Source organism: Varanus komodoensis, unplaced genomic scaffold, assembly GCF_004798865.1.
Source record: "Varanus komodoensis strain SLA01 unplaced genomic scaffold, ASM479886v1 scaffold5, whole genome shotgun sequence".
NCBI classification, from domain to species: Eukaryota; Metazoa; Chordata; class Lepidosauria; order Squamata; family Varanidae; genus Varanus; species Varanus komodoensis.
Genome location: NW_025336087.1, coordinates 24,230,194 through 24,248,112, shown reverse-complemented (window position 1 = coordinate 24,248,112; position 17,919 = coordinate 24,230,194).

Here is a 17,919-nt window from a genome sequence, read left to right as displayed (position 1 = left end):
GTTAAACTTTTTTATATGTTTGTATATCGTAATTTTTACTTGTTCATACCGTGTTTTATTGTATCTGCATTTGCATTTTATCATTTGCATTTTATTAATTGTTGTGAACTACCCAGAGAGCTTTCGCTACTGGGTGGGATAGAAAATAAATAAATAAATAAATAAGTGTATAAAACCCTAATCTTGGCAAATATTCACATTCTTCCGGTAATTCTCAGTATTATAACTCTAAGCTTTGGCTTCTCTTGGAACACATAATGGAAAATTTAAGTATATTATTTCTGAATGTATCGACCAACATGATGGGTAATTTTAATTCCAGAACTGGACCAACACCTGCAAAAGTAATGGAGTATTGGGGACTCCATGATGAATTCCAAGAGATTTATTATTAGCACTCTAGTAATAAGAAAGAAAAATGCCGCTGGTCAAACACTCTTGAGAGTATTTTATACCACTGGGCCACAGTTACTAGCTCCTCGTGACCCTAGATCCATATATCCCTGAACATATTTCACTCCTAATACAGGCAGTGTAATTGATTCTATTAGTGTGACAATACAATATGCGCCTTTGTTTTGTGGTGCAACGGTAAATATTAGAAAAGATTGTAATCACAAACCCATAACAACACAGCTAACTCTGGAATCTGATTTAAGTCAATGACCCTGGTAGATGAGTTGAGGCATACAGAGCTTGGAATCAAGGCATGAGAAAAGATTGAGATGGAAAACAATTGAATACATCAAATCTTAATCTTTTTTTGAATTAAAATGTTGGAAAAACCTGAAGAGAAACTTTTGTTCCCTTGAAGTTAACACAGAGGGTGTCTTACTCAAATACCTGGACATTTGTTTCCAGATCAAACACTTGTTATTAACCATGACTAGCCCAAACAGCTCAATGAAGAAAAAATCCCTTTTGTTTAATATAGAACATGGAAAGCTCAGAAAGCACTTCAGAAAATAAATGAGAAAAGTGTGTGATACTCAAGATGACAAAGTTTATATTCTCTGGTGAAATTATTAAAACAGACAACAACAAACCTAATCTCAACAAAGAAAATTTATTATGCTTCTAAAAGGTGGACAGATTCAGAGCTGGAGTCCAGGAATAAAAATTCAGCATATTTCTGGTGGCTAGACTCTGGTAGTTTTAGTGAATCAATTCACACTTTCAAGATACCTATTATCTGCTTCAGTTTGGGAAGATATTTATTTGGATATATTTTAGAAAAAAAACCTTGAAGAAAATAAAATCTCACATGTGGAAAAATATGGGAATACAAAATAACTTCTGTTACTATGCAGAGAAATAAAGCCTCGAATAAGCTATTAGTGAATAGTAAGGTATCAGGTGAGGATTTTATGTCTCCGAGTTCTTCAAGAACTGGAGATCCACCTTATTAGCTGGATGGTTTACCTATATAAATAATACAGGATATAACCCTAATGGCTGGAAATTTAGTGGTTCCATTCTCAAAAGCAGTATATCCCAGAAATTATACATCTATTAGTTTAACTGACATATCTTCAAAAATATGTGCTAAGTTTATCTTCTAGAAATTTGCAGTTGGGCAGAACAAAATTCATTTTTAATGGATGAGCAGGTCAGCTTTAGATAGGCAAGCTCTGACATTGACAATTCTGCTGGTCAATGCTGTGTATTTTATCCCATTTGATATTGAAATATACTGTGGAAGATAGAAAGGTCTTCACAGTATTTATTGATCTGAACGATGCTTTTGCTTCAATAAATAAAAATTTCCTTTTGGAAAAACTGTTGAAAAGGGTATTGATCAGAAACTTCTCTTTCTTGTAAAGAAGCATCATACAGTCATAAGTTTATAGGTTGGAACAGGTATAATTGCTGCTTCGGCAGTTTATTTACATAGAAATGAATTTGACCAGGCTGAGTTCATGCACCCTTTCTTTAAAAAAAAAAACCTAATTGTGTAAATTTAAACCATTTCCTGGTCTTGGAGATTAGTACATTTCCTTTATAAGCAGATCATATAATTCTGTTATCTACAACAGAGGTGGATTTGCACAGACAATTGAGAAAGTTTGAAATGATTTAATGATTTGAAACCCAAAGTGACATACCTTAGTGAAAATAAGAGGGCAAAAAGGGTTCTGACGTGTGTGTGTGTGTGTGTATGTTTTAGAAGGAAACAGTGCAAGTAGGTTTATCTATTTGTGCATAGGGTTCCCTCACCCCTAACTTCAGTAGATTCCAGTCATCACAAACAGAGTCGAAAGCAACAGTATGCACTTTGTCAGTGATTAGGCTCCTAAATACCCTGGATTGCTTTGATCAGATTTATCTTGGATTATTCAACTATTGGCATAGGTTAGCTTACAGAAGTGAAGGAAAGTTGCTTAAGAAATGCATAAATGAACAGGTAAGTTAAAATATGGGAAAAAATCCTGGTGGTCTAATATTTCAAAATTGTCAGTAAATTATGGCTTTAGTTTTAGTCATGGATCCTCAAACTACAGCCCACAGGACAGATCTGGCCCACCATGGCCATCCATCCGGCCCACGCTGCCATTTGCCGTTGCGCAGGTGGGGAGGTGATGGCTTGCTCGCTCGGAGATGGTCTCCAAGCGAGCGAGCCGCTGCTGCCACCTGCCTCCTGTGCTTTGCAGCATGGGGAACGGGGAAGGCGGTGACTTGCTCGCTCGGAAATGGTTTTGGACTCATTGGGAGATCTCTGAGCTGAGCAAGCCGCTGCCACGCGCACCCAACGCCACCTCGCGTGCACCCGACAACACCTCACTGGCAGGCGCGCCCAGCCCCCCCCCCCAACCCATGCATGTAGCCACTGCCTTTCTACTGGCTCCCTGTTGAAAAAGTTTGAGGACCCCTGCTCTAAGTGATCTTAGTTTTAATACAAGAATGGTATTTAAGCTAAGAGCTCTAGATATTAGAACACAGATAGCCCTGGTGTTCTTGGCAAATACAAGGTCTATGAAATGGTTAGTGAGGACAAAACCCAATTTCGGGAAGAAAATATCTCTCATTTTTATTTTATTGAGAAGGGCTCACAATATACCCTTTCCTCATCTCCAAAATGAGGAAATGGACTCAATGATGCAACAAGAAAGGTGCTGGGCACTCCAGTAAAAGATAGATTGTGCACCTGTGATGCACCTGCACTGAAAGACCTCTCACACTATTTATTGGGAGTGTCAGTTATATTCTAGTTGGAGGAAACATTACTTACTTCATTTTCTTGAGTCCATGAGATTGTGAGTATCTGAAGCGAAGCTTCTTTTCTTTTCCTTCAAGGATCTGACCAGTCCCTGACTTGAGGGTTGCCCTTTTCATTGCTAAGGCATGCTGTTTAAAGAAAGGGAGAATGTTCTGATTAGATGAACCATGTAATGGTTATAAACTATGCGAGGTTTCAAAAAATTCTAAGCTTTTAATGTGTATTATAAATGTTGTGCTAGTCTTGCATTGTATGATACACACACACAATTTCTTTCTAATGTATATATATAAATATTATGTTTAATATGGTCTGTAAATAAATTCAATAAATTTGTTCATTTGCTTGGCAGCACCTGTGTAGACAGAAGCCCACTGTCCCACTCAGCACCATGGTAATAATTTGGACAATGCCCAAACAGAGCTGAAATTCCTCTGGAATTCATACAAACAGACATAATTTTTTGGATGCACACTGTCCAAATAATGTTCATTTTTTCAAAAACGTGATTATGCAATAAATGCTTAAACTGGAAATGTTACAATGTGCTACAGTAATAACAGGTGAGACAGGTCCTTCTTAAAATGGCAGGACACAATCATGCACATGTTTAGAGAGAGAAAAGTCTAACCATTCCCAGAATTCTCCAGCCACCTGTCCTCCCTAGAGGATGCTGGGAGTTGTAGGTTTTTTTTAAACTTTTCCCTCAAAGCAAGAACAGGATTATCCCCTTGCAATCTAAAATAAACCAAACAAGGCAAGACAGAGGAAAGCAAGAAGGAAGCAAATCCACAGTGCCAATGAACGAAAACCAAGTATGAATTCTGATAGCCCACTCACCTGATGTCGTTTGAGAGAACTTAGCTTCCCCCTTTCTGTAGTGTTCTAGACAGTAATGTTAATATTTGTAACATTGCCTAACATTACAACCCTAAGCCGTACTATTCCCTTTGCTTCCTTCTACTTAATTGGGGATCTATTCTTCAATAAGTTGCAGCTTGCCAACAAACTTGTCTGTGGGAATAGTGTAAGCCCCATTTTTCTCAGCTGCTGCTGTTCGTGGCCCTTTACTGGAAATCTTGAAACTCACTCACAGACCACCAGTTCCATAGCAATGGAAGCCAACCTACCACATGACAATCACTGGGCCTTATAGACATATGGAGATATAGATTGGTTCTCTGCTCTTATACTAACCAGCATTTATACAATGGAAGTCCTGTCAGGGCATGTCATTCAGCTAATGAACTGTGACTGCTGACTTCTTCCTATCAGTGTAGCTGCAGTATGTTGCTAATTATGGTTTGGAATCCAGACAGCTTACAGACTGCATCTCTCAGAGCAACTGACATGTTGACGTGCCTCCAGGATGCACTGTTCTCCCTGCCCACCCACCTCTCTCTCTCTCTCTCTCTCTCTCTCTCCCCCCCACACACACAAACACAAACATGCACACACACAAACAGCCCATTCGAGCATTGATACATTTACCATGGTTGTCAGTTTTAATCTGCTTTGCCTAATGATACAGACATCTTACTGGAGTTTATTGAGATGAAGGAGGAAAGAGAAATATGTTCCTTCTGAGCTTTCAAGGGACCACTAAATAGATGAGGCTTTTTCCCACTTTCCTTTTTTTCCTGTCTATTTTTTCTTTCTTAACTTCTCAGAGGCAAGTTAATTTGCTAATGAATGTTCTTAGTTGAGGATAATTTCTGAATCTAATTTCTTGTCATGTTTATTGCATTCAGAATACTAGGGAAACAGAAACTGTTGATGGAGTATGTAATGATTCTGCTGGAAAATGAATCTCCAATACCAAAGAATTCTTCTGTCCTTAATGCACTGCCATAGCACAAAATTCAATTGCAGTGCACAATATGAACACTGATGGTCCATTGTGAGATAATGGAGAACTCCTTCATAATTTCTGTTACTTTCTATGTGCAGTAGATGTTATAGACTTCTGAGCTTTCTATTATCCTGAGCATACAGTTTAAGCAAGAACAATAACAGTTTTGAATTACCAAAGGATAACTATCTAAATTGAAGGTTGGTAACAGGATGTTAATTTCTTATATTTGTATCTCAGCCACAAAGCTTGGGAAGTGCAATATTTTGGCCTATTCAGGGATAGCCAACATGATGCATAGAGGCCCCAATGCACTTCAGATACCTTTCTTGGTACCTTCTATATTTCATTCTTCTTTTTTTTAAAGTAGCACATTTTCTTATGACCCACTGGGATTGCTGAGAAATTGATTTCTAGTGCTGAAAACTGGGCTCAAAGCAGTTGCTTTGTGTTTTGGAGTTTAGACCACACCTCTACCTTAAGTGATCTATGATTTATAGACTAAAGTAATCCTTTGACTTTGATGATGAGAAGCTATGGATGGTTCTGACAAAAATAGGTTTGCTTCAGCACTTGATCATCCTGCTGCATAACCTGTCTCATAGGCAAGATGCAGAAAAATTAGAAAGGATGCAGAGGAGAGTAACAAAAATGATCCAGGATTTGGAAACACTGCCCTATGAGGAGGCACTGAGAGAACTGGGTATGTTCAGCCTTGACAAGAGAAGACTGAGGGGGGCATGATATCCCTTTATAAGTATCTCAAAGGCTGTCACAGAGAGGAAGGTCAGGATTTCTCCTTGCTGATATTAGAGTGTAGGACACAGAATAATCAAGTCAAGCTGTGACAACCCAGAATCAGGACAGCCCAGGACATCAGGAAAAGCTTCCTCACTGTCAGAGCAATACAACAGAGGAATCAGCTGCCTAGAAAGATTGTGAGTTCTCCCACACTAGAGACATTCAAGAAGAAACAGGACAGTCATCTAAGTGGGATGGTGTAACTTGGTGTCCTGCAACAGCTGGAGCTTGGACCTGATCATATTCATGGCTCCTCCAACTCTACTATGCTATGATTCTATGAAGTCACTGTTAGGAAGAATATGGAAAAACAGAATGGTTTCCCATGGGCAAAAGCATAGGACAAAGTTATATTTTATCTCCCTATCTGCTCAATCCATATGGAGAACATATCACAAGAAAGCTGGGTTCGGATCAGAGGAAGAAGTGAAAAATGGTGCAGGCACATCAATAATGTAAGACATACAGAGGATACCATATTACTGACAGAAAGCAGTAATGAATTGAAATGACAGTGAAAGAAGAAAGTGCAAAAGCAGGACCCCAGCTGAACAGTAAGAAAACAAAACTCATGACTGCATAAGGTCAACAATGAAAAAAATGGCATTGTGAAAGCATCTGCACACCTCGGGTTAATCATCAGTTCAAAGGGATACTGCAGCCAAGAAGTTTGAAGAAAGCTGAGACTTGGATGGGCAGCAGTGAAAGTAGAAAAGATTATTGAGTGTTTCACTGGAGACCAATGCCAAGATTACCCACACTATTGTAATTCAAATCACTGTGTATAGGTGTGAAAACTGAAAAGTTAACAAAACCAACAGGAAGAAAGATGATGCATTCAAAGCATGGTGGTAGAAGAGAGCGTTATGGGTACCCTGGACTGACAGAAAGACAAACAAGTGGGTGCTAGATCAAATCAAGGCAGAACTTTCCCTGGAAGCAGGAATGACAAAAATGAAGCTATCATATTTTGGATACTTCATGAGAAGACAAGTCTCACTGCAGAGGAAAATTATGCCAGGGAAATTTGAAGTCAAAAGAACAAGAAGACCAAATACGAGATGGGCTGATTCCATAAATGAAGCCACTTCCTTGAGTTTACAAGAACTGAACATTCATTCATGGGGTCACCATAAATCAATGATGACTTGATGGCATATAACAGCAACACACCTGGAAAGATCATGTACCACTATAATTATTAATAATTAAGTACGAAGAACAAACAGATCTGATAAGAAATCCTGCTCTCAAATAAAATGGCTCTAATTGAGAACTGGGTTTTATTAGAGTATTGCACACCAAATACCTCTTCCTGTTGAATAATTCTCAACAAATGAAATTCATAAAAATGCAAACTCAGTGGGATTCCCTACCAATTAAACATCCCCTCAGCCTTCTTTTCTCAAGACTAAACATACCCAGTTCTTTCAAACTCTCCTCACAGGGCTTTGTTTCTAGTCCCCAGGTCATCCTTGCTGCTCTCCTCTGAACTCTTTCCAGCTTCTCTGCATCTTTCTTAAACTGTGGTGCCCAGAACTAGGCAGAGCTCCAGGTGAAGCCTAACCAGTGCTGAGTAGAGGGGAACTAGTACTTCGTGTTCTGCTACAACTAAGCAAAGAAAAAAGGCTTTCTTGGAAGTTCCTACAATATAGAAATGCTGGAAGAGGTTTAAGAAATTAATGAAGCTGTTACTGGAATCGCTACTGCAACTATGTTAATTTATGCTGTAAATATAACAATTTTGGGCTACACTTTTCATGTTGCAGTCTTTAAAACACCAATCTTGTTATGCAGTCTCACTTGCTATAAGTAATCCCCCTTTTCTCTGTATTAATGCCTCTCAAATATCTTCAGGTTCATATTCCGCACTTTATATCCTTTTCTGCAAGAGGTAATATTAAAGCTTCCCTAGCTATTCATGAACATATTCATTTTTATCCCTTCCTTAATATTCGTTGCTCTTCTGTCTTCTCTCTCCACTATCTATGTTGTTATCATAATGAGGTGCTGCAATCCATATGCAGGCATATGCTCTGGTATAAGCACACTGAACGTCTACCGAGAAGTATTATTCTTTATCACTGCAACATCAGCATTATGTTGCACATAACAGTGAAGAAGCTACTGAGCAAGAGAGCAGTAAAGAAGCCCGTGCCTTAAACAGCTATCTGCTCATACAACACTGAAGACTTTCTCAAGGGTTGCTTTAGTACCTTGAAACCTCGCTATGCAAAAGCAAACAAGCAGAAAAGTAGTACTATTCTTCAGCTACTGTTCATCACTTCCCTATGGTAGCATATGCCATGGTAATATGGCTACTATGCTCTACATTTCATTGATCGACCTCACTACAATTAATCAATTATCTCCTAATCTTAAGGACCTCATGCTGTCCTCCTGAATTTCTGTTCTCTTCTACAAACTTGACCAACTCCTCTGTGCTGTACCTAAAGCTTAGGCCATTCATTCATAGCATCACCATAAGTCAGAGATAACTGGATGGCATGTAACAACAGCAACTAGTTTACATGAACAGTTTTTCCCCATTTCACCTAGTAAATATATTTTTGTATGGACTGTTCCTTTTGTACATTTTTCCAATAAAGTTCCTAACCAAGCATTTTAAACATTATTTCCACTAATAGGTGCACTTTTGCACCTATTTGCCTAATGGGCACATTTTTCTATGCAGTTTTGGTTGGAGAACACCACGGAAAAATTCAAGGTGTCAATTTCAAACAATAAAGTGAGTTTTGGTTCACATCTCAGTTCAACATTGTGAAATTAAGGAAGTCTGCATTGAAATGTGAATTAATTTCTCTGCCATCTCTCGTTTGCCGTGTATTTCCTGCTTCAGGTGGCTCCCTGCTCAGGCGCTGTCAGGCCACATGGCAATGTGCACCTGAGAAGTCAACTGAACTCAGCAGTAGTTATGGGTTGTATCCAATTGGTGTGTCTCTGCTAGAAGAAGAGACTTAGCTGATTGATCAAATTCCTCCTTTCCTTCCTACAAGCCCCACCCAGATCTGCTCTGCAGGATTGGGGCAGTCTCTGAAACAGAAGTGGGAGACCTACAGGGGCCCACCAGGTGATGACAGCAAAGAAACCCTACCACCACGTGACCAGAAGTCCACTCTCGTTGTGTTGGATATATCCCTGTGCGTACACAGGCATAAGACTGGGCTCCATGTCTCCTATCATGCATCACCGTAAATGGCTGCTTTAAAGGGAATTGTTGTAAAATAAAAAGGTGCGCTGGTTTCTGCCACTCTCTCATTTCATTACCATTCATCCCCAAACCCTGACAACCATGATCACCATCCCAGCCTACAGGATGAGTGATTTATGCAGCAATACCCTGAACATGCAACAACAGCTGCTGCTATTATCACGCCACGTTTTTACTGAAGACAAGAGGCTACAGATATAAGATGTAAGAACCAAACACTGACCTTATGATAACAAGCAGCATTGCTTCTTAACCTTTGACAACGGGGAAAGGAGAGTAAATGCTCCTTAGGTGTTCACAATGAGTAAGAAGTTTGCACCAATGAGCTCCTTCTCTGGCCAGGCATCCAGTGCCTCAGTCTACTGGGAGACACGAAGCAGTGCATGCAGAATCAGGGAAGCGGCTAGATGGTGCAGCCCTGCTCCCCTCTCATGTCTTGCTTTAACATGTGTAGAGAATATCTGAAGTGAATAGCTTGGAGCTCCCTCCCCCCCACGAACACCCGCCATGCTCAGCGGCTTGGATCACCTGCCGCGCTGCGCTGTCATCACTGCCGCTGCCGCTGGATCTGAGGCACACGGCCGAGCCGGGGGCCAGCTGACGCTGCTCCCGCGGCCACCGCTGGGCCACCCCGGGCACGGAGGACGCCAGGGCCACGCCAGGGCCACGCCAGACCTGCCGTCAACGGCGCGGAGGAGGTGCCGCCATCTTGCCACCGGGTGGGTTTCCGTGCCCCTTCCTGCTCCCACCCCCCTGGCGTCGGTGAGAGCAACGCCAGATCGGGGCGAGGTGCACAGGCGGGCACTGGCATAACCCGCCAGACATGGCCTGGGGCTGGCGGCCTCTGGCCAGCGGCCGAAGGGTGACGGCCAAAGGGCGGTGCCGCCATTTGTGACCGTTCATGGCCGTGCGGGGCTGGGCTGGTGGGGGACTAGGTCGGTGGGGGGAATTTTAATTTTGTATTGGGGGGGAAATGGGGAGTTTTTGATTGTTTTAAAGTTTTATTGTATTTTAATCTGTTTTTATGGAGTCGTCCCTGGCCATGTCGACCCTTGAGTTTCCTGGGGAGAATGGGGGCGCCGCCATTGGGGTGGTCATGGGCAATGAATGTTACAGCGGTGGGGGCTTAATGTGTCCGCGTAGAAGAAGGAGGGACAGATGGCTGACACCTGTCCCTCCTTCTGGTTCTGCCCCCAGCCAGAGGGTTCCAGGTAGTCTTGTCAACCTCCCCTTGGGCCTGACAGTGCTGCTGCTTAATGCCAGGCCGGTCCACAATAAATCTTCCCTCATCCATGACTTGATTGTGGATGAGGGGGCCGACCTGGCTTGCATAACAGAGACCTGGGCGGGAGAGGGGGTGGATGTCGCCCTCTATCAAACGTGTCCGCCTGGGTATCTGGTTCAGCACCGTCCATGCCTGGAGGGGAGGGGAGGGGGGTCACTTTAGTTTACCGAGCCTCCATCTCCCTCACAGGACTTCCGGTCCCTTTGAGGCCAGGGCTAGAGTGCCTCTACTTGGTGTTGGGCGACCGAGACAGATTGGGGATTCTGTTGGTGTACCATGCACCCTTCTGCCCAACAGTCTCCCTGCCTGAGCTGACGGAGATCATCTCGGACCTGATGTTGAGGACCCCCAGGACATTGGTCCTGGGAGACTTCAATCTCCATGCCAAGACTGGTCTGACCGGGGCGGCTCAGGACTTCATGGCCTCCATGACGGCCATGGGGCAGTCTCAACATGTCACAGGCCCGATCCATGAACATGGACACACTCTGGACCTGGTTTTCTCAACGGGGCAGGAAGAGGGTGGTCTGAGGGTGAGGAATTTATGTCTGACACCCCTGTCATGGTCAGATCACTTCCTGGTAAAGTTTGTGCTCGAGAACAGCCTCTCCCTCTGTAAGGGTGCGGACTCGATTGTGTGGGTCCAGCCCCGGAGCCGGATGGATCCGGATGGATTCCTGAAGGCCCTGGGAGAGTTTCTGGCTGACAAGACTGGTGCTCCTGTCGAGGCTCTGGTCGAACTGTGGAATGGGGAGATGACCAGGGCTGTGGACACGATCACTCCTAAGCGTCCTCTCCCGCCGGGCAGAGCCCACTCTTCCCCTTAGTATATACCCAAATTGCGGGCAATGAAGCAGGCTGGGAGACGGCTAGAGCATAGGTGGAGGAGATCACGGGATGAATCTGACCAAACACACTTAAGAGCCCATTATCAGGCCTATGCTGTGGCAGTGAGGGCGGCGAAAAAGAAATTATTTTCCATTTCCATTGCCGCCTCAAAATGCCGTCCAGCGGAGCTTTTTCGAGTGTTGCAAGGCCTGGTTCATCCTGGCCCTAAGAAAGATCCAGTTCCACCCTCGAAGGCCCGCTGTGATGACTTTGCCAAGCATTTCAGGGAGAAAATCGCTCAGATTCGTTGTGCGCTAGACTCTACTGGTGACTCAGAGGTTTCTGGGGAGATACCAATGCCGCTGTCTGGTCCAAAATTAATGGATGAATTTCAGTTATTGTGGCCTGATGATGTGGATAAGGTACTTGGACGAGTACGTCCCGCCACTTGCCTATTGGACCCTTGCCCGTCTTGGTTAATAAATAACGCCAAGCACGGGATTGGGATCTGGATCTTGGAAATGGTTAACACTTCTCTGAGGGAGGGTCGGGTACCTGCCCCTTTAAAGGAGGCAGTAGTCCGACCGGTCCTGAAGAAGGCGTCACTGGATCCAGAGATGGCCACTAATTATAGACGAGTGGCCAACATCCCGTTTCGGGGCAAGGTGTTGGAGCGGGTGGTGGCGGGACAACTCCAAGCACTCTTGGATGAAACTGATTATCTGGACCCATTTCAGTCTGGCTTCAGACCCGGGTACGGTACTGAATCTGCCTTGGTCGCCCTGTACAATGACCTGTGCAGGGAGAAGGACAGGGGGAGTGCATCCCTGTTGGTTCTTCTGGACCGCTCAGCGGCTTTTGATACCATCGACCATGGTATCCTTCTGGATAGGCTAGTGGGATTGGGGGTCGGAGGCACTGCTTTGCAGTGGTTCCATTCTTATTTCAACGGTCGATTCCAGAAGGTGGTGCTGGGGGACTATGGCTCTGCGCCATGGCAGCTATGCCATGGTGTACCGCAGGGGTCCATTTTGTCCACTCTGCTGTTTAACATCTACATGAAACCACTGGGAGAGGTCATCAGGAGGTGTGGGCTGTGGAATCATCAGTACGCTGATGATACCCAGCTCTACCTCTCGTTTTCCACCAGTCCAGGTGAGGCAGTGGCTGTGCTGAACCAGTGCCTGGCCAAGTTAATGGGCTGGATGAGGGCCAATAAACTGAAGCTCAATCCAGACAAGACAGAGGTCCTGTTGGTTGGCGGATCGGGCTTCGGTGAGGGTGAATTGAACCTAGTCCTGAATGGGGTTGCACTCCCTCTTAGGGACGAGGTCCACAGCTTAGGAGTGCTCCTCGACCCGGAGCTTTCACTGGAAGCTCAGGTGACAGCGGTGGCGAGGAGCTCTTTCTTTCAGCTTCGGCTGATCCATCAGCTGCACCCCTACCTGGAGAACAACTGCCTGGCGACAGTGACACATGCGTTGGTGACTTCCCGCCTTGACTTCTATAACGTGCTCTATGTGGGGCTACCCTTGAAGACGGTCCGGATACTTCAATTGGTTCAAAACAAAGCTGCCAGGCTGCTGATGGGAACTGGGTGTTATGTTCACATGACTCCAGTCCTCCGTCAGCTTCACTGGCTTCCCATTGAAGTCCGGGCCTAATTTAAGGTGTTGGTGATGACCTATAAAGCCCTAAACGGCTTTGGTCCTGGTTACCTGAAGGAGCACTTACGTCCATATATGCCTGCCCACCCCTTGAGATCAGTGGGAGAGGCCCTTCTCCGGGAACCCTCCATGAAGGAAATTAGGAGGGTGGGTACTCGGAGGAGGGCTTTCTCTGCGGTGGTGCCCAATCTATGGAATGCGCTCCCCAGAGAGGTCCGCCTGGCGCTGTCGTTATTTTTTTTTTTCGCCGCCAGGTGAAGACCTTTTTATTCAAACGTCATTTTAACTCTTAATGGTATTTATTTATTTTATTCTTTGGCCAGGGCAACTTATTTTATATTGTTAACTTGTTTTATATTGTTAATTTATAGTATTTTAATTGATTTATTTGTAAGCCACCCCGAGGCTTTAGCGAATGGGGCGGCATAGAAATTTTCTAAATAAATAAATAAATAAATAAAGTGGGCTATAGCTTGCTTTCAAAGCGGGATCCCAGCTGAGACTCAAACTATTGTCTCGGAACCAAGACTGAGGCCAAGCTACAGTCTGCATTCAGACAACACAGTAAGCTGTGGCGTCTGCAAACAATATAACAAGTTTCTGATCTTTTTGTCATGGGCATGAAGGATGCCCAAAAGGAGTAAGAATTGTGTGGTCCAGAGACCCTTTAATATTTGCTCTCATTACAACTATGGCTGGGGTTCTTTGTTTGTTTCTTTTGTTAGCTCTGGACAGAGCCCCTGCTTTAGAAGGCAATTGCTGTGTGTCATTCATGAAGTCACAGACTACGGGCTGGCTGGAGAGAGCAGGGAACTGAGACAGGGAAAAAACCTAACCTGCAATGTACCTTAATGGTAGCATCTGGTGTTAGTTCTACTTAGAGTAGACACATTGAACTTGATCAAAGTTTTAGTTGATCATGACTAACTTCAGTCACGTATATTCCAAAGGACCAGCTTTGTATTCATTTATTTGAGTGGAATTTACTGTCGATATGTACAGGATTACACTGTATGTGATGCTTGCATACACAGTTAAGCCAGTTGCCTTTCAGCATGGCAAGATACAAACTAAGAAGAGATGGGTGCACAAGGAGGTGTGTGTGTGGCAGCAGGGAATGCTCTAATTATGGCAGCTTCCTTCAATCAAGACAACCTACTTTAAGTCCAAGATTAGTTAGGAAGGTACAAAACCGTCTGTGCCACAGATGATGTATAATTTAATGACTGCAGTGGTGAAATATGGATGCAGATGATCAATAAGCAAGCAAACGAGAGTAGACACTCCCCTCTTTGTAGTCAATTGGTTCCATGAAGAGGCCAGGAGTGCTCTGTGGACCTCCAAAGGTACCTGAGTGAATAATAACTCAATCCCTCCCTCCAGTCCAAGAATGAAAGATGGCACCTCTAGCTGTGGATTTATGCAGCTGTTCTCTCCTCTATTGTAGAATTTGGGATGCACCAGGCTCCCTCTCTCTTCCTAGAAACAAAGTTGTTCCAGTAAGATAAACAGCTTTCTTCCCACTGCAAATGCATGCCTTATCCATAGAATAACTGGAGAAGACAAAGTTAGTGCCATCATCTCTGGTGCTCTTCTTAACAAGCTAAAGGCCATGGGGCTTTGGCAAGCTTTCAAGAAACAAATTTGACTTTCATACCTCTTGCTGAACCTCAAAAACCTTCTTGCCATTCTTCCAATAGAGTCTGAATACATGCAGGGACCAGCATGCTGACACTCAGAATCCTCATTCTTTTGTATGCTGTCCTTAATAACATTACAGAGGGTGATATATTTGTCTCTTTCACACAATTCCATAAAGTGTCTTACAAAACTTTAGTCAGTGGGAGTGCAGTGGTCATGTAAATTGTATCCATAGTGATAAATATTGACATTTGAACAAAGACTCATCCCTGCATGTTTTACAGTGATTCACCACAATGCCACTGAGCAAAAACAGTCACTCAAATATATTGTTGTTATACCATGGATTTGAAGTGGGATCAATAGGATTATGACTTTTTATATCCAAGAGCCATTCCATTAGATCAATGATTTAAACAAAAGACTTGAGTGACAGCTTAACAGAAGAGAAATCCAATATCCCTAGAATATTCTTAAGGGAAATTTCCTTCTTCGGATAGTAATAATACACACATACCTAGTACCATAATACATCTCTGGCATACTTTATTCTTAAGCATAGAATTAATGAAACAGAATTCTACCCATGGTAAAGTTATTGTATTCATTGGAAGCAAATGCACTGTAATATCATAGAGATTACAGAATAGAAATATGTCTAGTAAAAATATGTATCCATTGTGCCTTTCCATCTTCTTGTAGTAGTTTGGGAATACTTCATAGTAATTACTAACTGGTTATGTGTTCCCCCAATCTGTTTCAGAAGTTGATAGTTACAGGAGGGGAGATGTATAGGCAAGTTATAGTATTAGCAGAGGCTGGTTACCAATGGACAGATGTATGAGGGGGGAACAAAAAAACAGGAATTTATTTATAAAAAATTGTGCATTTATTTTTACATCTTCAAACGTCAGTCACCTTCAAAGTACTCTCTGTTTGATGTAAAACACCTACCAAGATGGTTTTTTCCACTACTCAAAACAGGTTTTGAGCTTTTGGATTTTGATGCATTTTAGTGCTTCTGCTGTTTTTTGTTTCACCTCTTCCACACCATCAAAACATTTCCCTTCGATGACTTTTTTCATCCAGGGAAACAAAAAAAAGGGGGAGATTGGGCAAATAGGGAGGGTGGGCACAAGGGTCATGCCGCTTTTGGTCAAAAACTGCTGAACATTCAGCTGGACAAAAATTCACTGCCTCAGGTTGTTCCTGTAAACCATCCACCACAAAATAGGCAAACGCATTGAAAGAATCTTGAAGAAAAAAAAAACCCTCACTGAAGCCGAATGCAGCCCCTCACAACAACCCAGCTGGGTGCACTGAAGCAGATGGGTTTCTAGAACATTCACCTAGCAGGGGAAGCCTGTACTACAAGGGGCTCGCCCTCCAAAAGATAATTCCTGGTTTTTTTGGTGGGGTCTCCCCCTCGTAAGTCAGGGGTTTTTTGTGTCAAATAGTTCCTGCACATAGACTGATAACTTTAACATAGTTTCCAGCAAGGTCAATATTGTCCTTCATCTGAGATCAGAAACAATACCTTCGTAGAATTCGTGTGTGTGTGAGTGTGTTTCCAGAGAAAAGTTCCAGTGTGACATTAGAAGCGTCAAAATGGGTGAAAGATTAGTCAAGGCCCCAAAACTTTGCCAGAGCACCATAGTCAGAAAGCTGCTGTCACAGCCAACCCCCTTCCTATGCCCCCTACATAAGTTTCTGGGAATTATGACAGGGAAATGGGAAAGCAGATAACAGGATACAGTGCTCTTCGAAATAGCCAAAAGGCTGTTTGCAATGTCCCACTTGAATTACTGCTATGAAACATTTCTATTCAGGCTGGGTGGACAAAAATGTCCATGTCTGTTGAATGAAAGCCCCCTCCCCAAAGGAAGTGATTGTGTGAATCAGAGGTTAAGATGAGACAATTCCTGAAAGGCTTAATGTAGGGCAATTTGTAAAATTCATGTTAACTGCTACAATTTTATATCGACGTATCTACAAGGCTATTTTTCCAAAGCACAGTGTTATTTCAACTGAGATCGAAGCCCAGAACCTCCTGGTGCACATTAATGCAACACTGCTGACTTCATAGGATTTGTGTCAAATTACATTAGTAGAGGATTTGGTCTTTACTGATTTCTTCTAACTGTGAACGTAACTCAGAGCTTGCTCCGCTTTAATATCTCCCACTTCAGAGGTGCTGATAATTGACCCAAAATGCTGGGACAGCTAGTTGAAGAGCTGTTCCACCCTGGATTCTAAATGATGATTGAAACTGAGGTCTGTTTATCTCTTGTTGGCATTGGGATGACAAATTATGTTTAAAATGTTCCATAGCAATAAAAGGACATCTATATTAATATTATTCTATTATATAATGCTTCTTCAGGTTTCAGCTCCTTTTCTACGTATTTATTTCATAATCCTGATGGGTTCCTGTACATTAGGTCAATATTATTGTTCTGCTTTGCAGATAACAGACTGGAACATTGCAGCATTGCACCTTACACAGACTGCCCAGCTGAATAGTGAGAGGTAAGCTCTGAATCGGTGAGAGGTAAGCTCTGAATCCAAGGTCTTGCACTCACTCATGGCACCACACTAGTAAATCTTCCTCTTCAAGTAAGTGTTCAGGGATAGGGCCATTCCAAGGCAAGAGCTGGCCAGTGTTGGATCCCCTCCATGCATGCAATGAATGCATCTGTGTGCATGCAGATTACTACATCCATGCATTGATCTGACTGGAACAGTTGATGTGCTCATCTGTGGACATTTTGTGCTTAGAGAAAGCTGAACTGGAGCAAATTCTCCACATGCATCAAAGCCTAGTGAGTCCCTCACACTCGTATTTATGGGTGGAAAATTTGTTACAGCTTTTCTTCAAGGAGCCAATGGACTATATAATCTTACGTTGTAGTAGATTAATCTTAACTACAGAATCTTAAACTTACATTGCAGTAGTGCTCGACTCAGGCTGCAGGAAACTCAAGCTCAAATCCCCACTTGCCCACTGCCCTCTTTTGATGGAATGCTTGTGCACAGAATCAATATGTGAGTGGACACACAAACTGGCCGACCCCTTGACATTGCACAGTCCTTGACTCCCATCCTGGCATCCATGTGCACAGTGCAGGGGCCAAGCCGTTGGGCATACAGCTGTAACTGCAAAGGTGCCCCCATCTTCTGGGAGCCTGAGTCCACTGCCTGTGTAGACATCAAGAGGCAGAGCAAGTCAACCTGCATGATGGCAGGTGTAGAGTTACTTGGAACAGCCTGCTCCCCACTCACATGTTGATCCAGGGTCTGAGCCTTTCAGCTGAAGAAGTCACATGAAATTCATTGCATGACCTGGGACCAGTCATTCTAGCTGCCTAACCTACAGGTTCAATGAATCTGCTCTTC